The sequence below is a fragment of the Theobroma cacao genome, chromosome 10 (genome assembly GCF_053813885.1).
Source record: "Theobroma cacao isolate CCN51 chromosome 10, ASM5381388v1, whole genome shotgun sequence".
NCBI lineage: Eukaryota > Viridiplantae > Streptophyta > Magnoliopsida > Malvales > Malvaceae > Theobroma > Theobroma cacao.
The window spans coordinates 5,351,740-5,365,242 of NC_142648.1; the positions used below are offsets into that span (position 1 = coordinate 5,351,740).

Below are 13,503 nucleotides of genomic sequence, written 5' to 3' on the forward strand. Positions count from 1 at the left end.
AGTACTAAGGTACTTAAAGAAAACAATCAGTTATGGACTTTTCTATAATAAGATATCTATCAATGCTAAAAGGATATTCAGATGTTAGTTATATTACAAGTTTAGAAGATCATGCTTCCACAAGTGGATAGACCTTAGTGTTTGGTGGGGCTACCATTTCTTGGGGGTTCAAGAAACAAACGTATATAACAAATTCTACCATGGCAGTTGAATTTATTGCATTGGCTGTTGCCACTAAAGAAGCCAAATGGCTAAGAAATTTATTCTATAATGTACCTTTGTTGTCTAAACTAATCTCTCCAATTTCTATCCATTGTGATAGTAAAACAACTCTAACAAAAGTATGTAGTCAAGTGTCTAATGAAAAGTTTAGACATATTGGATTAAGACATAGCTATGTCCGATAATTAATTTCTAATGAAGTAATCATTGTAACTTTTATGAGGTCTAGTAGAAACTTGGCTAATCTTTTAACGAAAAGGAATAAGACCTCAAAGGAAATGAGGCTCAAACTCATAAATTGAAAGTCACCCATAATGAAAACTCGACTCAACGCTTGGTATAAAATCAAGTTTTTAGTTCAATGAGACAAAGTACATTATTTATATGTGGTTGCTAGTACTATAATATGATATATTATATTCTATCCCAAGTAAAATGCTAGGTACTCGTAATGGTGAGGAAAGGATGAGTTATGTAATCTTAATAGACCCATAACATAAATTTTTGAAATGCTTTAGTTACGAGGGCATTCTTGATGGGATATACCTATATGAGTGTGAAGTGTGACTGCTTCTAGGAGCTCAAGTGCTAGGTTCTAATAGTACTTACGAAAAGAGGATGCAGATGCATGGTTATAAAAGTGTTCTTGAATATTGTGTGTTATTGCTGTTGAAATAATTGTGTGAGATGTGTTTGGTTAACCAAATGGAATAACTGGTACAAAGCATAGTTTACCATGCAATTTCGATTAACTTTAACATGTTTTCACTAAGTGAAAGTTCAATCGAAAGACACTTTCATTTATGCAACTAATTTATAAAATTATCGAAAATTTGGATTAATTTGAAAATGGTGAGAGATTGTAGGACATTGTCATATAAATATGGGATGCAATCCCATGTTGCAACCAAAGGAAAAGTCATGTCTATTGAAAATTAGAAAATAAAGGATAAGTCATGTTTGTTGAAAATAAAAAAATAAAGGAATTTGTTGGAAAAGACCAATATTTGTAACTGATTGAAACAAACATGACTGTATCTGTTGAGAATAGTCACCTAAGCTTATAAAAAGACTTTTCTTTGAACAACAGAACACACAATAGAAACAACAAAAAAACAATATTTCCTTCTTTTCCTTACTCTCCAAAGTTTTCTTTTATATTGTTTTGTTGCAAAAAAATTTTATAAAAATTTGATAATCTTATTATACTCTGATTCAGTAGATAGATTTCATCAATGTAAAACGTCATCAATCACCAAGTTTCATTATATCCTCAAAGTTTATACGTCAATAATTTTTTTACATACTATTAATAAAGACAAAAAAAAAACTTTAATGATAGTTGTATTGGTACACGTCTAAAAGTTATTTTTAAATTTTTCAATTCTGAGTTTTAACAATTGATAAGCTAACCGAGGAGTTAAATACTTATTTGTTAGACGAAGACACATTAGAATCTTAATTAGAGAGTTCATTTAATATATCTTAATTACAGATAGACCATAGCCTCCATGACTTAGACTTCCCATCAGAGAGAGAGAGAATTTAATGTAAACAGTCATGTCATTTTAACTCAAAATCTCAGACTCCTCAGTCTTAAACCAATCATGGCAATCTCGTTGTTATAACCAACTAAAGAGGCTGCTTTGGTCCTTGCCCCAGAACCAAGGTGCTTGAACGTATAGTGTCGCTGTTAAAATATTTCAACCATTGGTTCGTTTCAGAAAGGAACCAAAAAGTCCGAAAACCAGCCAAAACAAGCCCACAAAACCTTTCTTTGTTTAATCTTTACCTCTTGTCTGTATTCCCTCTCTCCCTTTTGGGGTGCAACAAGTTGGTGAGCATTTAATAGTGCCAGCTTTTTTATGCCAATAGAAGTAATTGATCTGAATTGATCTTGATTAACTCCTCCTTTGCTAGTCCTTGGTTCTTGCAAGTTTGACTCTCACAGTGCTTCCCTGAAGTAGAAAAGTTGAATTGTTTTTGCTCTCAAACATGAGGCCAAAGATCTATCTTTTTGGAGACTCAATCACGGAGGAGTCCTTTCGTGATGGTGGTTGGGGTGCTTCTCTCGCCAACCTTATCTCTGGCACGGTATTAATTAATTATCTGATGCTACATAAAGTCTTTTCCAATCATAAGTTTCTTTTTTTCTCCAGCGGTTCCTATACCAATATGGCTAAATGGCAGTCTTTTTATTGTTTTTGTCTGCATAAGAGATTTTCTTTTAGGGGTTGTGGTTTACAGGTTGATGTGGTGCTGAGAGGGTACACTGGGTACAATTCAAGGTAGGCGTTGAAGGTGCTTTTTCCTGCGGCGGAAAGCGGTGGTTCTGACGGTGCTTCACCGCCACCACTTGCAGTAACCGTGTTCTTCTGAGCTAACGACGCTTGCCTTCCCGATAGATACGCTGCTTTCCAACAAGTGCCAGTTGATGAGTACCAGCAGAATCTCCACTCCATTGTGTCCTCTCTCAAGGTTCACATCCCTCTCTCCACAGATATTAATTTCACGTGCTCATCATCTTTTATGGTAACTTGGTCTGTAGTCTATACTACAAATTTGCTAACACATTAAGCACGTTAACTTATTGACCAACAATTTTAATTACTACTCGATAAAAGTTGCGATAACAGCAGAGAAAAGGATACTTTATTGGTAGAAGGGAGCCATGGACTTTGGCTTGGTTGGTCAAGCAGCCATTGTGGCTGGGAAGTGGGCCTGTGAGTATCCAAAAAGCAAAGAGATAGAGCCAGATAAAGCGTGGGAGGGTAAGGCCCAGTTGTCTCTGTTATTGTTTGCCACTTGGCTATATCTCTCTTTAATTTTTACATTTACTAGCTAGCCAGTAATCTTTTTGCGATCAATAAGTCAAACGAAAAGGTAGGAATGCCTAGTTTTGTCCGTTATGTATAAAATTTTCATTTGATACAAAAGGTCGGAAGATGGACGGTTGCTTTTTATTCAAAGGTTATACAACTAGTCTTCTTATTTCACATCTTGATTCTTGAACTTACTTTTTATCCTTACCTTTTGTTATTCCTACTGGGTAGAAACTGCCCAAAAGATTTAACTTAAAGATATGAATCATGTGATCTAAAACCGATGACAATTTAGTACCTTTCTTCAGCCAAAAAAGAGTGTTCTGCTGAGTAGTGACCTTTTTCTCACGTTTCTGGTGGTCCAAAGATTTATGCACAGATCACTTTAGAAAATCGTTTTAAATTTAATGAGTAGGATATAGGTTATAGGGTTACATAGGGGTAGATGGGGACCCAGAAGATTGGTATTAGGTATAGATGTCATAGGCACTGAGGGGGTTGCAGTTGTATACGGCGCCCGATATCTCAAGCGATGTTGCTTTTTTGTTGGTTATGGTCGTCTTCTCTTACTTGGATGGCCTTAAATATTAATTCTAGAATGTTACTTCGTTGATAAAAATCTAAGGCCTTTATGACCGGGGGCTCCATTTTGTGCCACTCGAGAAAAAGAAAAAGAGTTTATACTTACTCGTTAAGCATTGTCTCTTCTATGTGTTTTGGCTTCCCTTTTCAATGTTTGCTTTAATAATAATTGCTAGAGTGTTTTGGTGGAAGGGTGGACTCCCGACTGGTTTTGTTTAGCGGATTAGTTTTCTAAAGCAAACGTGGGAAGCTCAACAAATCCTTGGGACTAGACAATCATTGTGTCACATCCTTTGGCCTGGATTGTTTCTTATTGTTATTTGGACTCGAAAATTGACTATATACTGCTGTGCCTACAATCCTAGAAAGAGCAAGCATAGCCCATTATATCAACTTAATTAACTCAACATCTTCAGGAATTATGCAAGTTGTTATCAGTATCACCAAAAGATTACTATGATCTTCTGTATTATGTATGCTTGTCCTACTCATAGACCTTCGTCTTGCATGCTTTTCCCTTTCTTCTTTGGGGTCTCAGAAGCGGTGGCCAAAGGCTCTGATTCTCCTGATTACTCCTCCTCCAATTGATGAAGATGAACGCCTTAGGTATTTGTTCCACTTGTTCTGTTTGTTTTACATTGTAGATGTACAATATCTTTTTACCTACTTAAAACTGGTGTGTTACCTTTGGCCTCTGATGCAAAGTTATTTTGAAAATGAATGTTTTGAACGAAAGGAAAATTTCTGGATGCAGACATCCTTACGCAGAGAATCCATCGGGTTTGCCCGAGAGGACAAATGAAGCTGCCTGCGCTTTTGCCAAGGCATGTGTTGAAACTACTGGGGAATGTGGAATCCCTGTGGTAGATCTCTGGACCAGGATGCAGCATTATCCTGACTGGCGGAAAGCTCATCTTAGGTATCTAAGGCTTTTCACTTTTTTAATAATCTTCAATGCATACTTTGATCTATATATGGATTCTGTGTACACAATATTAATATTATAATACTAGGTAGCAGTTTCTACGCTGAGTTTGCAGATTAGGCTTGTGCCTGATTTGACTGATAGACTAAAAAATTTGTAAACCTGCTAGGTATGAATACCATGAATATACTGATGAAACAATGCATTGCTGCATTGACATCTGATACTGAAATTTTCTATATTCACAGTAAAATTCTTTTGAATTTCCATAGTTTGTTGATTTTTAATCTGTAATTTGCTGTCAAAATCCTGTTCCCAGTTGTTGTTGCTCTCTCTCTTTTATTCGTGTCTTTGAAGGTAAGAATTATCGGTTAAATAGAAGCAGTGCTAGGCCCTCTGCTAATATGCTATTACTGGAAATGCAGGGATGGTTTGCACCTCACTCAGGATGGCAACAAGGTAGTATTTGAGGAAGTAGTGAAGAAGCTGAATGTGGGAGGCTTAAGCCTGGAAAAGCTAACAGTTGATCTCCCACTTTTAGCTGATATTGACCATGGTGACCCACTCAAGGCTTTTCAGTAGTAGTTAAGATCACTGAATATTTATATATCAGGGGCAACATCTCCTTTTTTGATATTTTAAGTATTATTTTGCTATTGTTGTAGTCCTAGAAGTATTCTATATAAAAAGAATGGCCAAATTATAGATGGCAACTGCTTCAGCTTTTGAACAATATAACCAATTTCTATTATTTTGTCATTGCGTTGAAACAGCAATGAATGTGGATGCCCCAAAATTTAAAATGGAAAAAAAAAAAACACTTGCCAAAAATCTATTGCCTTTCAGAAATAAAATTAGTCAATGCATGTAGAAACAGAGTACTTTTTCCATTCCAGGTTGCATGAAATGGATGAGGACCCGAAATCTTGATAGATCTTAAGGCCATGAAAACCGATATTGCTAACAATAGGAACAACAAAATTGTTAGGGTGGAAGAGTGGCAGTCAATCGAGACAATAGAGGAATCGTGCTACTCAGGTTGTAATTGTGTGATTTTTGTTTTTAGAAAGTGGATTTTATTGGTCATTTAACTAATATGCTATTGTTAGTCTCAAGCTGAAACTATCAGAGACTCCCATTGACATTAAAACCAGCTTGACAAAGGAGCTATACAAGAAAGGCAACTGCTAACATAGACTTTGGCAGTAGCCCCACAAAAATCAGGAAACTCAACACTGCCTGCATGGCAGCAGGTATCACAAAAGCCATCCAACTAAGTCTATCCTCCTAACTCCTAAGGAAGCTAAAAACAAAACAACAAAGGCAGAGCTCGAAAGCTTTAAAACAATTGAGTTCCAAATCAAGAACGAGGAACACAGAAATCTTTGGTCATCCAAGTCCAAGACCGAAACAGGTTTGGAGGATCTCTCTGCCTGTAATCGTGTGATTGATTGCACTTTTCTATCGTGCAACACCGGTCAAACGAGGAACTTTATTATAAATAAGAACATTTTCATTAGGGTAAGTTAGGATCACACTCTCAAAACTTTAATACAATTCCCTTTTAATCTGGTGCTTGTTCTCGCTCACAGATTGATATCTGAATCTTTCTAGTCCAAACTTAGCCTGAGATATACTTCTTAATTATCTAACACCAAAAGGAGGGAGAAAACCAAAACAAAGAACAGAGGCGAGTCGAATTTCCAGCCCTATTTTGGGCATTTACAGTACTTGATTTGATGTGGGACAAAAAGTTTCTAGCTTGGGCCTCATGCTCTCATCAAGAAATGAGAAAGGCCAACTCATGCATCGTCGCCTTGCGTTCAGTTCTTTTCCTATATCCCTTTGTCCCTGTTGGCTTAAAGTAAGAATGTTTGATCGATTTCAATTTGTTGAAGAGGGAAGAAACTGACTTTGACAATCGACAAACATGAATGAGCCAGAAGGGAGGAAGTCACTGGGTTACACTTACCCAGAAGGATAGTTCCAATCAAGAACTCGTCCAAGGACCAATAATTTTCCTCTCATTTATCTCAATTTATTAGTGTTTAAGTTGGGGTAATTAGACAATATTTTTCATTAATTATAATTCAGACACATGAAAACTAAGTTTCAGCCTATCAATGACACATTCATTCCAGAATTATACACTACTTGAGTTTTGTTTTTTTTTTCCCTCAATTAACAAAGGCTAATTAAGAATATTTAATTGATGGAAATTCCTATGGGATTTCAAACCTTTTATTTTAAAGATAGATAGCAAGGGACCAAATTGAAATAGATTTCAAATTTTAGGGGTATTTGGTGATAATTTTTCCCCTGCAGTTTAATTACATTTCATTGGTTTTAGCTTCAAATTAATGTTTTTTAATGTTATATTAGTACATTTTGTTATAATTTTGCAACAAAATTTAAAAGACATTCATTTGTACAAGCAAACTTAGTATGACACTTGCACTTTAACTTAGTTATTTAATATCTAATTACGCACAATATAGAAGACATTAATTTGTCGAATTAAACTATGTAGGACTCCATATAATATATGTAGAACTTTAATTTAATATCTAATTCTACTGTTTGTACATGGACATCCTTTCTTTATGAATGAACCTTAATTTTCAAAAAAAAAAAATATATGTAGAACTTAATTACTATTTGATATTAGACAAGAAGCTAACATAAACTTCTCTTGAGTTACTCGAACTTAGTCCAAGCACTGACAACTACTTAGTACTACATATATATAGGTTGTCAAGTAGCTACATATTCTTCACATGAGAGATGTTCTATGATAAGTATGAACACATCTCGATGATCGAAGTTTCATGATTCTTACTAGAAATTATTGGACCTGACAAATAGAGCTATTGCCGCAACCACATTGTCCCTTCAAGGGCAGATCTCTAGGGCAATGCTGGTGGACGTTGATCCCTCAAAGTAACTGGGAGCTAGCTAGTTATGTTGAGGATCTGGCCCTCCTGGTGAAATTCTTGACGTATCCGTCATAACCCTCCTGCCCTGTTTCGTTGCAGACAAATCATAGCCTGCCAATGCATGTATAATGGATTGGCTATTGATCCTTTTCTTCATTGTCTTACGCCCAGCATGACTCTTTGCTTCGATGTCAACTGCATTTGCTGATAAAATCAGTAAGATGACAAGTGAAGCCTGCATGATGGTTGAATTAGGCATTTCTAAGCTGAATGTACCGGATCCGGTGTAAGTGATCAGTTGTAGCCAGCTAGAATGGATGGCAATGGCAAGTGCCGTTTTACGGTCTAATCCCGTTCTCATATATAGTGGGAAATTCAAGGCAAACGTCCAAGAGTTCACAGCTCAGGAAATAATGGTATGGCGTATGAAAGTTGACAAATCCTGTAGGAATATTTGTTTTTGTTTTCTGCAATGTTCATATAGCTTTTCCTAACATAATCCCATTACCTGATAACTTTAATTATCCCTCAAATTGCATAAAGGCAGAAGCAGGTCCCCACATGAGCACCCTGCCATACGCGGCCGATAACTTTGGCTTCATCATTCATTTCCCATTATAACTTTACCCGCAAAAATCATCCGCGGCTCTTTGAAAATCCAAGGTCGGCGCAGTAGTTTAGAAGGACAAAAACGAGAACAAAGTTGAGCAACCTGAAAAATAAAAATGTTAAAGGACAAGAAACCGACAGATATGCCAAATTTCATTTCCAGTCATTCTTGCATTTGGTTTTTGTCTTTTGTTTGATCCAAAGTGAGTGACTCTGAAAAACGAATGCGTCTTTGCCCACTTTACAGTGTCCTTCCCCACAGGGGTTATTATTAATACAACACAGCACGTATTTGATTCCCAATTTGGCAATTTTTGCTGCCTTTTTGTTTGTATTAGGTCTGCTTATCCAACTGGCACTGCTTTAGGTTTTTTTTTGGCTCAACGCTGACTCCTAAAAAATTCCTGATAACTTTCCGAAGTGATTAGGGACGCCGACCCAATAAAGAGTTGGTGTAGCTGTACGATTTCTCCTTCTCCTGGATAAAGATCTTTCCAACTTTACACTTGCTGTGGTCAAAGGTTGAATGACGTTTCAGTTTTTGTCTGCTAAATTTCCCAATCAAAGAACGTATGAATCTCTTCGTATTATCTATCAGACTTTGAAAGTTACACCGTATCCACCGATAGATACGCCAAATTTCCTGGCTGGCTTTCCCTTTAGTTTTCAAGTAGATAGATCTATTCATGCTTTACAACATGACTTGAGTTCAAACCCTCTATACTTAGAATCAATTTCAGGTAACTTGTGTGGATTTTTAACCAAATCTTTATTCTTCTTCTTAGATTCAAGCCCTGCCTGAGTTAACAATCAATTGTCCATTTGGTCCAATCATTATTTAACAGAAAACTGCTTTGCCCCAGCAAGCAACTAACTGTATCATTTTCCTATTAAGCATTTAAACTACTTCTAGATGTCAACAGCAAATAGGTGAGTAACAGACCTTATTCATGTTGTACTTTTCCCAGAGGAGCTCCTCTGGCTCTCTCTATTTTTTAATGAACAACAACTTTCAAAAAAAAAGATGTCAACAGCAAAGTACGGGTTCCAGTTAAAGAGGTGCATCTGCTTTGGATCATTTGTAAATAATCAAATTATCATAACTTTAATTTTGAAAGGTATTTTCCTGGAAGCTGATGATGTAAAAGAAAAACTGGTTGTAAAGATACTGATAGGATTGGATGAAAGATTATATTCAATCATCCAAAAAACAAAAACGTAAAAAAAACAAGAGCTACTGTGTGCTGACAACTGAAATCTGTGCATGCTGTACAGAAATTAGTAAGGTTATGTTATTTTTTAACAGAGGGCTGAAGGCCTGAAATCCTTAAATTGTAATAGATAATATTGTGCCATTCTTAGGTTAATTTTATATATGTGATTTAAATTTATATCATATTTTTTCGATCCATTACTCAATCCGATTGGTATCAACGGGAAATACAGCCCTCTGCATGCATATTCCATTTTGAAATGTATTGCTGCTCTTAAATGCTACTGATCGATACTGTCAATAATACTACACAAGAATCAGAAGATTCAGAACATGGGGTTTGAACTCAAATGATTGCTGCAGGCTAGCCTTTTAGTTAGCTTTTTGAACAGTTGATAGGATTGGATTGCTTATTCTTGTTTCTAATGCCACATTAGCTCTGTAGAATGAATAATTTTCGTATGCAAGCGATAAAGAGAAATATTCTGAGTTGTATTTCATTTGTTATTTTTCCTTTTGCTTTTGCTTCCACAAGGTTTTTTTTTTTTTTTCTGACAAGTGATTTTATTATTGAGCCAAAACCTAGAATGCCGTAACAAGTCTTGAACCAAAATGGTAAAAGACTCCTCTTGACATAAGGAAATTAGCTTTGGTGGAAACGTAGCCCTGTACACTTACAAAAGAGAGAAGGCTGCTCAAAATGCAATTGGCAGCACAAGCAGAGAAAAGCAAGCCTCTATACAAAAGAATTCGGGCTAAGATCAGAATCAACACTGTGCAAATTAAGAGCCTAAGCTAATCCATCAAAACAAAATGAGTTCAAACCCTCAAAACAGAGGAGCAATCGAACCCCAACATAAATTAAAAATCTCTTGCTTGCAAGAAACAAGAAAATGGAGGGAAATGTCAAATGCCTGTTAGATATTTAAATTCCTCTTCTCGTAGGACCTTGTAGGTTTACATATGCTTTTACTATCTTTAATAGATTAAATGAATGTTTCAATGTTCTCGGCTATTCTAAACTAATTTGCAGAGAATGTGAGTTTGACATGTTGAACTCGATTAACTTGTGGAAGCATTCATTATATGCAAATAAGTTTAGAATAGCTGAGAAAATAAAGATTAAAAAGTGAAACATTCATTTAATCTATTAAAGATAGTACAAGCATATGTAAACGTACAAGGTCCTACGAGAAGAGGATTTTTCATATCTAACAGGTATTTGACATTTCCCTCCATTTTCAAGTGAAACCCACATTTTGATGTTGTTTTCTCCATATTCAAGAGAGAAGAGAGAAGAGAGAGAGAGAGAGAGGGGGGAGGGGGGGGGGAGGTAACAAGAAATAAAATCCACATGAAGAAGGAGATAGATGCCAATCCTGTTTTACTCGTTACAGAAGATACCACCTCCTACTAAAAAGTTATAAACTAGTAATTTATGAAGTGATGCTGTGGGTCAGGTCCCCCAGGACCTGTTCTCTCAACCTGTCCATTCTGGTTTTTCTTAGCTTCTCCGTTCAGGTACTGTCTCAAGTCAACGCACATTTTGATGTTGTTTTCTCCATATTCAAGAGAGAGAGAGAGAGACAGGGAAAGGTGACAAAAAATAAAATCCACATGAAGAAGGTGATAGTTATTTATGAAGTGATGTTGTGGGTCAGGTCCCCCCGGACTTGTTCTCTCAAGCTGTCCGTTCTGGATTTTCTTAGCTTCTTCGTTCAGGTACTGTCTCAAGTCCTCGATAGAATTGTTTAGATTCCGCTTCTCTATCAAGAGGCAACTCTGTGAGCCTGCGGACAAGAGCAAGAGCAAAGTAAGGCATACCAAACACCTAGAGAACGACATTGTAGTTAAGGCGATTCAATGAAAACCTTGTGCTTTGGCATGGAAGTTGAGAGGATTTCTATATTTATAGACTTCCTAATCAACTTTATGTCGAAGTGGATGAGGAATTATTAATCAATCGCTAAGTGTAAATTGTCATCTGACAAGAAAAGATCGTTTTTCTGTGGATTTTGGCCCTGAGATCATTTTGACGAAGCTTTTGCCAGTAAGAGGTGAAACAGCCACAAGCAACATCTCATTCGGCTTATTGTAAATTTTTAGAGTATTAAACTCACGGCCGGCCCTTGGGTAAAGCCACCCAAGCAAGGGTTTTACGTCCTCAATTTGAGAAGGTCCCAATTTTAAAAAAATTTATAATTTTATAATAATTATAATATAATTAATTATATTAAAAATATATAAAAAATATAAAAATAAAAAATAATTAATAAAATTATTTGTTTTTTATTTTTTTAATTATATGCTTAATAAATTTTAATTTTCTATTACTTTTTTATTTCTAGATTACTATTAATTCTTAACTATATTCTCTTATTTTCAATAAATTAACAATTATATGTTTTTAATAATCTCCAATAATTATTTTTTTTCTTACTTATTTATATTATTTCCAATCAACGCATTTAATAATTTTCAATAGCTATTTTTTTTCTATATATAAAATTAATTATTTTTTTACAATGTATAATATCTACTTTTAAAATCTTCTTTTTTTATTTGTATTTTCTTTTTTTAATTTTAATTTTTCTCCAAAGAATACACAGGAAGTTTGTTCTTTTATTATCTTCATAAAGTTGTGAATCTCATTTGCGGTTTGTAATAAGCATTCAACAATTCAGTACTATTGTTCTAATATTTACAGATTTTTTTTACTTTAATTTAGAGTTTATATTATATTGTTATGTTATTTTTATTTTATGTGATAGTTGATTTATTTGAATTAGAAATTTTGATTGTTGATTTTATATTAGCCATTTAAAAAATATAAGATAATTATAATAGTTCAATATTTTTGTACCTCATGTCAAATCGAAAATATGAATCTGGTTATTCAAGTAATTTTTTCACTTCAAAATAGATTTAAACAATTTAAAATATATGAAAATATTTTTTGTTTTTAATTTAGAGGTAAAAAGTTAAAATCATTAGATGATAATAGTTTGAAAAAATATTGCCTTAATCTTGAATGTTTCTTAAAATATAACAACTATTCTGATATTGATGGTTTAAACTTATTTTCAGAGTTAAAAATTTTAAAAGAAATTATACAAGAAGAAAACAATCCAATTAACATACTTAATCATATAAGAATAGTCGATTTTTTTCTAAATGCTTATATTACTTTTAAAACAATGTTAACAATTTCAATAAATATTACATCAAGAGAAAGAAGTTTTTCAAAACTAAAATTAATAAAATTTTATTTAAGATCAACATTGTTTCAAAAAAGATTAAATGAATTGGTTATATTGTCAATTGAAAAAAAAATATTAGAAGAATTTTTTTTTGACCTCAGAGCAAAAATTTTAACATATTAATGGGAACTAATCCAAGCAATGGACCTTAACAAGATAATTCCAAGATCCAAAGTGATACGTCACAAGAATAACATACCATATTAGAATTATTTGATTATAAAAGTTTAATTAAAAATTTTACATCTCAAAAAGTTAGAAAAATAAAATTTTAATATATATTTTTTAATTTTAATAAAAAAAAAACCTCATTTGAATGTTTCGTTTTAGACCTTTAAACTTATTGGGCCGTCCCTATTTGTAATGCACAATATTCAAAGCTAGATCTAAGGTGGTTGATATAATTGTTACAAGAGAATAACTAAAAATACCTTTTTCCCAAATTTTGAATTATTTTTCAATTCTTTCTGTTTTCTCTCTTTTTCTCCGATGTTGTGTTCATCATTCTCTTCAACTTTTCTTCTCAAAATCGCTTCAGATTGAAATTCCGACACTATCAACATCCTCGTTAGAGAAATCGGACACCAAACATCACCGTAATCGGCATTCTAACCTTTGCTACAACCTTGTACTGTACTATGGAGTCTGATCCAGTGAACATCTCGCCTTTACATCTGCAGCTTCAAGTTTCAACAACCTTTGAATCACCTCATCTTTCTCGTCTATGAAGTTTAGTTCCAACTTCTTATTGAGTTTGTAGATTTCCTTTGTTTCTATTACTAAGATCGAATTTCTCAATTTCTCTTCTTGATATCAATGTCTGCATATCATCATATCAAATAAACATTTATTGCGTTCAATTAAACTCTCGTACTTATATTTTTCAATAAGAATTTCTTGATTGAGAAATCTCTGTACAAGTCTTTTGCCAGTA

General features: G+C 34.2%; 1 pseudogene across 1 annotated transcript; it reads left to right on the forward strand.

Annotated features, from left to right (window-relative positions):
* Positions 1 to 1,957: 1,957 nt before the first annotated feature.
* LOC18596728 (GDSL esterase/lipase At5g45920-like) lies at positions 1,958 to 5,264 on the forward strand (annotated as a pseudogene). The gene is made up of 5 exons (XR_016028825.1): positions 1,958 to 2,316; positions 2,470 to 2,700; positions 4,165 to 4,232; positions 4,381 to 4,545; positions 4,977 to 5,264. The product of XR_016028825.1 is annotated as a GDSL esterase/lipase At5g45920-like (transcript).
* The last annotated feature ends 8,239 nt before the right edge of the window (positions 5,265 to 13,503 follow it).